The following is an 8,397-nucleotide window of genomic DNA, read 5'->3' as shown; positions in this document are numbered from 1 at the left end:
GACCTTACTGATATGAAGTTTCAATATTGGAAATGCAGCGATGAGGCAAATATATGACAAGTGGCTGGATCCTGGTCCTGAATCAGTGACTTCTTCTAAATCACTTCTTAACCCTCATGTTGTCCTCAGGTCAAATTGTCCCGTTTTCTTATATCAATGCTCTTTTTAACTACCCAAAATAACATGATTGATTCCACAAACACTCTTTGGCAAGTGCAAATCTCTACTTTCATTAATTTAGGGTTTCTTATTCAATTTTACAGCCTTTGAAAATTGAAGTGGTTTTAAAATAGTATTGAGTAAAAGTTGACATATTCCTGTCTGTGATTATCCATCAACATCCATTCCTTTAATTTTAGGCAAAATATTTCCTAATTTCTGCTTTTCTAACTCTAACTCTTTCTAACGTTAATATTTATGAAGTATTTACCAAGTTTCAGTGCACATAAAGCATGCAGTGATGCAAAGACAGTCAGTCTGGATGGTATTTCTTTATTTTTAGGACCAGTTTAGTCAAATGTGCACTGATGCTAAAGCTACATAGAGGAGTGGGAAAACCAAAGAAAGGAAAGCTGTGTCAGGAGTGGGATTTGAACCCACGCCTCCATTTGGAGACCAGAAGTCCCTTCACTGAGCAAGGAGTCAAACCTTGAGTCTGGCGCCTTAGACCACTCGGCCATCCTGACTACTTGCAGAGTACAATAGACTGCCATGATTTTGCTTTACCTTCTACATTAATATTTTAAGAATTAAACAAGAGGAGCCAACGAGTGGGGCTTAGGGAACAGTCACCACACATTTTATATTTCAGAAGGCTTTTTCACTCAAATAATACAGACAACAATTTACGGGAAGGCAGAGCAGAGTCAGTTTTAGCCACTGGTGACTCCCAAGTGGGTCTTTGTGAAGATGATTAGGGCCTATGCAATTATTTTTGTCTTACTTAGGTTTTTGTTTTTTTTAAAGACATGCGCACCTCAATAGCTATAACTGATTAACCTCTCAAACATTAGGTATATTTCCTAAAAATTAGGTTATTGACCTTAAATTTAAAAAATAACTGTAAAACTAAAGTTAATAAGCTAATGTTATGTATAGTGTTAAATGCCAAAAAGTGACAAACATTGAAAAAAGTGTTGAAAAAAGGACAAAAACATAAGAAAAAGTTAAAAAACGAGTAAAAAGCGTCAACAAAAGTGGTGATTTTCAATTTTGACGAGAAGACAACACAGGGGTTAAATCAAATTCATTTAAAAATTGAATCGTGAACAGGGTGAATCAAGATCGCAATTTTATAACGATTAATCATGCAGGCCTAGATGGTTGATTAGCCAGTAAGATCCCGAGCCACACCTGAGCAGTGTTGCCAGATCTTGCGAGACAAATACGCAACCAGGCGTGTGAAAACAAGCCCAAAATAAGCGACTTTTTCTACGTAGCCCCCCTAAGATCCTGGAAGAGAAAAATAAATAAAACTGTGTTACAATCCATGTGGACAGATTGGTAAACTGTCCCCATGGTAGGCTAGAGTTTATTTATTTTCTCCCCCTGAGCTTCAGGACCATGACCACAGGAGTAACTTAAACCACCTTTTAACATTAGTTAACATTAGAAAACTGATGGGATTTGAAATCACTTTTTTTCACAGTGATTTTGAGTTGTTCCCCACGACGGGTTGAATCCATTCATTTCCTCCTTTCTCTTTCTCCCAGTCTTTGTTAGACTTCTTCCCGTATTTCTCCCACTTTATCCCGGGCATTTATTCCTCCAAAAACTCCCCTACTGTAGGCTACACTCACCATTAGTCGCTACTCGCGCATTTTCCTAACCAGAAAACAACAGACTGCCCTGCTCGGCCTCTGATTGGTTGGTACTCGTTTCCATCTGGGTCAGAGCCAATTAGAAGCAGGAAGTGGGTGGGAAATAACGCTGCTGTCTATAGTGTTTATGGGGAAAGGGGCGGGATCGAGCGAGCCGGCAAGGACAAGCTGTGTACAAGCCCAAATAAGCAACCACACTTTAGTGACAAGCCCAAAAAAACCGCAACCCGCGACAACCAATATTTGTAAGCGACTTTACAAAAAAACAAGCCCAAAGTCGCTTAGAATAAGCGGACATGGCAACACTGCACCTGAGCCTGGTGCAGAGGGGGGAATCTCCACATTCCATTATGATTACCATGTCAGCGATTCCATATCTCGATGCATCACAATGCATCAAACACATTTTTCTATTAAAGCCATATGAGATATTTAATTCATGGCTTTTCAATAGTGCTGTCAAACAATTCAAACGTTTAATTTGGATTAGTAACATTAATGTCATAGTTAACTCGCAATTAATCGCACATTTTTGTCTTTTCTAAATGTCCCTTGATTTCTTCTTGTCTCGTTATTTTTTCTCATTTTAATGCTCTTATCAACATGGAAAAGTGGATTGGCTTGTTTGTGCAAATGTTTTTTTAAATGGATAAAAACATTGGCATATAGCCTACTGTAGTGTTCAATTTCACACGGAATATTCTCACTTGGAGTAAATAATCTCTCACACAATGTGACACTGTCCATCAATAAAAGGGTGGGGGGGGGGGGGATTGGCATCAGATGTGTGCTTGGCCATCAAGTGGTATTTCAGACAGGACGTTGCGACAATAGCTCAGTTTGACCAAACGACCAAACACACAGATCACTTTGGTCTTGTCAATGAAACCATTTGGCAACTTTTAAAAAGTAAAAACTTTCCATTCAGAAACTTATTGGCGTCCATTTTGGCGTCTCCTGCTTGCCATCCACCCAAAACGTAACGTTACTAAACGGTGTGTGCGCGGTGTTTCTGTTGTTTTGTTTCCAGTCTAGGTAGATCCGGTGTGGTGTTGTAGTTTTTCTAATGTAGTTTTTCTAATGTTACTATGAGTTTAAAAATGCGTTTAACTGACAGCACTACTTTTCAAGCTTCAAAAACAAAACCTTTGGCAGTGCTCTAACACTAAACAAATTGGATACATAGAACTACAACACTGAACACAAGGCACTTCCTGAATGTGCAAAACATAACAGAATATGTAAACAGAAAGGTTGTTATGTATGGCATACATACATATATACATACATACATACATACATACATACATACATACGTACATACTGTTGACTTGGGTCAAATTTGACCCCTTTAAAAAAATGTCTATATCTGAAATATGGGTTTCTTTTTAACCAAATTACTACAGAAAATGGATTCCATACAACACTCTTTGCAAATAGAATTGATCACTTTCATTCCTGACTAAACTCATCTGTACGTTCCTCTGATCTTAACTATTTGTCAAACTATTTAATAATTTCTGCTTTTTAACTCAAATCGTAGGTATAATTCTATATAAATGAGGGTTATTGACCATGAATTGCAAAAAGTAGTGTAAAACTAGTAAAGTGGTGTTAGTGAAAACTTAAAAAAAAGTCTGAAAAAGGCATGAAAATGTCAAATTTTTCCCCGTTTTTGACCCGGGAGGACAACACAAGGGTTAAATTGCAAACATAAATAATCGATTATGGCCCGGCCGATTGTCAATGCAACATCGTCCATGTCCACTCGATGCATTGATTATTTGATTAATTTCAACACCTCTAGCCTGGTGTGGACGGACATAAAAAGCTCTACAGAAAAGACTTTACGCATCTGCAAGGTGCAGGTGCGTTGGAGGGGGACAAGCAAGTCAGAAGTTGCATAGACAGAATTCCCGCACACCGTCTAACTTGCAATAGTAGGCAACGTTTCAATACTAGACCATCTTCAGGCAAAATATTCCATGGGGTTTTCTCATACTCATGCATGACTGCTTGCTGACTGCTATGTTTCTCCTGTTTCATTTTTTAAGTATGGTTTCTGTAAATAAAGGACTTTTTTTACGCTTACTGTCTGGAGATCAAAAAACCCATGTAACATCTAGAAAAGGTTTGTTTTTTTCCTGTTGACCCAATACTAGGGATAGACTGATTACTGGCCTGGCCGATTATTAGTATCGTACCTGAAAATACAGGATTGGTCGACCCGTAATCAATACTTTAAGTTACATGAAATATTTGAGTTTTTTTAAATATTGATGATGATGAGACTGAGTTGGCTTTCAAAATATGAAACACCTGAGGCCATGTTTTATTATGCTCATCTTCAGGTTCATAGTTGTATTTTGAGGTTGTACCAGAATAGGTTTACATGGTTTCATTTTCAAAAAACACCATATTTTTGTTGTACTGCACATTGCTGCAGATCCGGTTTTCCAATATCGTGCAGGCCTAATATGGGCACTAAGAACTTAGACTAAGAAGTATTTTAATGTACAAATACTTTGTTATTGTAGAATTGTCATGTATCTGTACTTTCTTTTGTTTTCAATATTTCACAAAACTGTTAAAATGTATACTTTACTTACTCCGATACATTTCCTTCTAAGCATCTTCGTTACTGCAAAATAAATTCAGAAGAAATTTTAGCTGACCGCAAAAAAAGCAGATTGGCTCCTAAAGTTGCAAGTTATTGCACCTCGGTTCCAGTTGGTGACTAGGATTGGGCATCGAGAACCGGTTCCAACTTGGGATCGTTTCAAAAAGTAGGATTCCAATTGAATTGTGTCTTTATTGGAATCGTTTCCAATGGTTTCCAATCTGATGATCGGTTCCAAATTTAAAATGCGAAAGTTTGGGTTTCCATGTAGCGGCCAGGCACTTGCTATGTTGCAGCCATGGAGCACATTAAGCAGTAAGCTGAAGAAGCCCGGTAAAACTGTAAATCCCCATTGAATTAAAAATATTAACGATAAAATAAGCAAGTGACCTGTTTCAACTCCACCCTCAGAATGGAATATTGATAAGAACCGGAATCAAAAGGAAGGTATACAATAATACAGTAGGCTAGTATTAATACAGCAATAATACCAAAGTGGGAGGTTTGCTGCTTTAAATATCTGAATTTTTCTTCCACCACTGACTATAAACTTACAGATATAAAAAAAGGAGGCTACAATACTTGAGTAGGCTACTTGATCATAACACGCAGTTCATAAAATCCCCCTCTCTTAAATTAAACCCCCTTTGTTTTGCCTCCTTTCCTTTCCTACTTTCCCTTGAACGCATCTGAGCAGTGAGAGCAGCGACAACGTGGCCGGGCGGAATGTAAACAAAGGATCCCAGGCAGTAATCGGGCCCAATCATAACCTTATCTTTTCATTTCATCTTAAACGTTGCACAAACACCCTTTAGCCTGTATACACATTGCATACTGATTGTTCTATCTTAAGATAACGCATTTGAGATACAAAAAAGGGAAACAATTAGACCAAAATGAATCCACTTAGAATGTCATTTTAAGTCAATTCAAGCTGTCCCCCCCCCCCCAACGAGTATAGTCTACCTGGAAGAAAAGGGGGGGGGTGATTAGGAGAATAAGGAGCCCCCAGCAATGATTGGCGGTGTAACACGACGCTTCCCGAGTTCTGCATCATCACATGGCACATGGAAATTTCCACTCAGTCTTCTCGCTTGTTAAATGGAAAGGGTCTCCAACTCTTGTCTCCACTAGTCCGCCTGCTAGCTTCTGGAGCTGTCCGCCACTCCGAAACATTAGGTAAGCCCCTCTAACATTCCCACATTACTTACACTTAGGCCTACATTTATTACACTTTTAATAAATATACCCGTGAATGTGATTTGCTGCTTCATTTTGATGTTTGACGGCGGGTTGCTTTGATGTCAAATAGAATCGAGAGGTTGTTTTTTCAAGCTAATGCAGAAAACGTAGGACTTTGCGTGACTTTCCCATAGACTCCCTTTCCCTTTTTGTTTCTCCTTGGCCCTTTTCCCCAGATACATTCATAGTTAGCTAACTAACACACGAGAAGAAGAGCAACAGCAGCTGTTTGTGGAGCGCTTCCTCTGGGTGTTGCCTGAAGTCAAGGCAGCAGGGTAAACGCGCCAAACGCGTCTGTAGTTCTACAAGAGAAACAGGCTATAGTCTGGAGCACGGGGACCATTTAGTGTCGTATTACGCTCATAAATCGGCCACACGTTTGCACTGAAGGCACCAGTTAATACTACGGTTCAAAACTCCTATTTACGTGTTGTGTTGCGTTCACACTGTGCTGCCTTTTCCCGTCGGCTGACACAAAGGCGACTATTATTATTGTTTTCCACTTTGCATCATGTTGGCTAGACTGCTTTTGTCTCTGCTCCCAGCGTTTTAAGTCACAAATCATCGAGTTTATGATATGTGGAAGGGATAAACACAGGAGGAATATGAATAACGGTATAATTCATGTCTTTATGTAACAGCCAACAGACAGTGGCATGCTGAGTGTGGCCCGCTGCAGGGCCCTTTGAGGGCTAACAAATATGTAATGAGTGTAATCACAGGCTTATGGAAGAGGATTAGGGCAATGTGAAAAATTGATGATTTTGGAGTCAGAATTCTGAGGGGGGGGGGGGGGGGGAAGTCAGGATTCTGAGTTTAGAGGCAGTTTAAAGGGTGCGGAAATTGCCGGAAATAATGGGGGTTCTGAGTTTAAAGTCTGATTTTATGAGAAAAAAAGTCAGAATTGTAAGTTAAAAGTCCGTTTTAGGGGCCAGAATGAATGTGGAATCCAATTTCTGAATTTCTTTTCAGAAATCTGACTTCAAACTCGGAAGCCACATTCATTCTGGCCCTGAAAACTGACATTAAACTCAGAATTCTGAATGTTGTTTCAGAAACTCAAAATTCAGAGTTTAAACTTTTGACTTTTTTCTTAGAATTCTGACTTTAAACTCGAAATACATTTTTCCCATTGGCCCTAATCCTCTTCCGTACAGGCTCAAACTGCTGCCGTGCTCTGATTGGTTGGAAATGTCCTACTAAATTGTTGAATTCTTTTTAACTTAACTTGACGGGCTACCCTCAGTATCACCACAGAAACTCGATTTTTTTCCCCCCTTTCTTTTATGTCATCCCTTTTCTCATCAAAGTTACTGTTGTTGAATGCAGCCTTCTTCTGTTTGATTCTGTAAGTAACTCAGGAATCACTTTGAGAAATCAATGGCAATAACAGGCATCAGCGATGTCTCCAAAGGTCTCTGTTTTAGGGGCTCGGAAACATAGCAAAAGATATGAATTTGTAAACCACCTGTATTAGTGTGGGTGAGGTAGTAGTAGAGCTCCAAAGATGAATTGATTGTCAACTGTCAAATTCATTGGCCACTGTTTTGATGATCGATTAATCCATTTAAGTCTTTTTTTATATAATTCTGAATGTTGAAATGTTTAAGAAAAAAATCACAGAAAGCACACAGAAAATCCCAAACAAAGAGCCTTAGTGTTGAATCTGGATTTCTAATCAATGGAGGACAGTAGAGCTGCGAAGACTCGTCAATTCGTCGTCAACTGTTAAATTAATTCGCAACTATTTGGGATAATCGGTTTGAGTTCTTTTCTATGAGGGAAAAAAAAGCAACAAAAAAATCTATGATCCAGCTTCTTAATTGTTTATGTTCTAGTTCCTTCACTCCTCTGTGACAGTAAACGGAACATCTTTGAGTTGTGGACAAAACAAGACATTTGAGGACGTCCTCTCGTCCTCAATTGTGATAAACATTTTTCACAATTATAGGACATTTTATAGAGTGAACAACTAGTCAATTATTCAAGAAAGTAATCGTCAGATTAATGGACTATGTTGCAGCCCTAGTCAAAATCTTGGGCTTTGGGAAACACCGTCAGACATTTTTCTCCATTTTATAGACCAGACGACATCAATTATTCCAGAAAGTACCGGTTATGTTGCGAGAGGGGTATCCTAAACGTGCCTTTGCTTGGCTGCTTTTCAGACACATGCTCAGTTGTTGCCCCTTTCTTTGCCATTATACTTCATGTTCATCCTCTTAAGCCCCTGTTAAGTTAAGCATTTAAGCGACAGCCCCTGATCGCAGCCACGTACGGCAGAGCGACTGCTCACAGGCTGGAAACAAAGACCAGACTCAGCCAAGAGAATGTCTCTGCTTTGGTACAGTTACTGGGAGTGGTGAGTTCAGTTTCTATCATTGGTCTTCTGACTGCTAAAAATACCCCGTTGCCACACAGTGACTGGGTCCACTTTCAGACCCGCTCTGTTCTCTATGCACCTCGCTTACATAACCGTTAGACAGATGTGGCAACGTCTTCCCTTAGAGAAGCTCCACCTATGTCTTTGTCCGACAGCGTTGTAAGTTTCTACTCTTAGACAGTATTGCAGGGTTGCAACTAACGATTAGTTTAGTAATCATTAACATGTATTACTTGTCAACTTGAAATTCTGTGCAGTTTCATTGCTGTGCAATATTATTATTTAATCATTAATTTCATAAATGTGCAATATTTCATTTTTAACCCTCCTGT

The 8,397-nt window shown here is 39.1% G+C and overlaps 1 non-coding gene across 1 annotated transcript; it reads right to left on the bottom strand.

Annotated features, from left to right (window-relative positions):
* Positions 1-575: 575 nt before the first annotated feature.
* trnal-caa (transfer RNA leucine (anticodon CAA)) lies at positions 576-686 on the bottom strand. Its single transcript has 2 exons — positions 649-686; positions 576-621 (listed from the first exon to the last, which is right to left on the bottom strand). It is a non-coding gene; the product is annotated as a tRNA-Leu (tRNA).
* Positions 687-8,397: the final 7,711 nt, after the last annotated feature.

The sequence above is a fragment of the Etheostoma spectabile genome, unplaced genomic scaffold (genome assembly GCF_008692095.1).
Source record: "Etheostoma spectabile isolate EspeVRDwgs_2016 unplaced genomic scaffold, UIUC_Espe_1.0 scaffold00018537, whole genome shotgun sequence".
Lineage (NCBI taxonomy): Eukaryota > Metazoa > Chordata > Actinopteri > Perciformes > Percidae > Etheostoma > Etheostoma spectabile.
The sequence above is the reverse complement of the archived record's forward strand: the minus strand, read 5'-3'. Positions and strand labels throughout refer to the sequence as shown.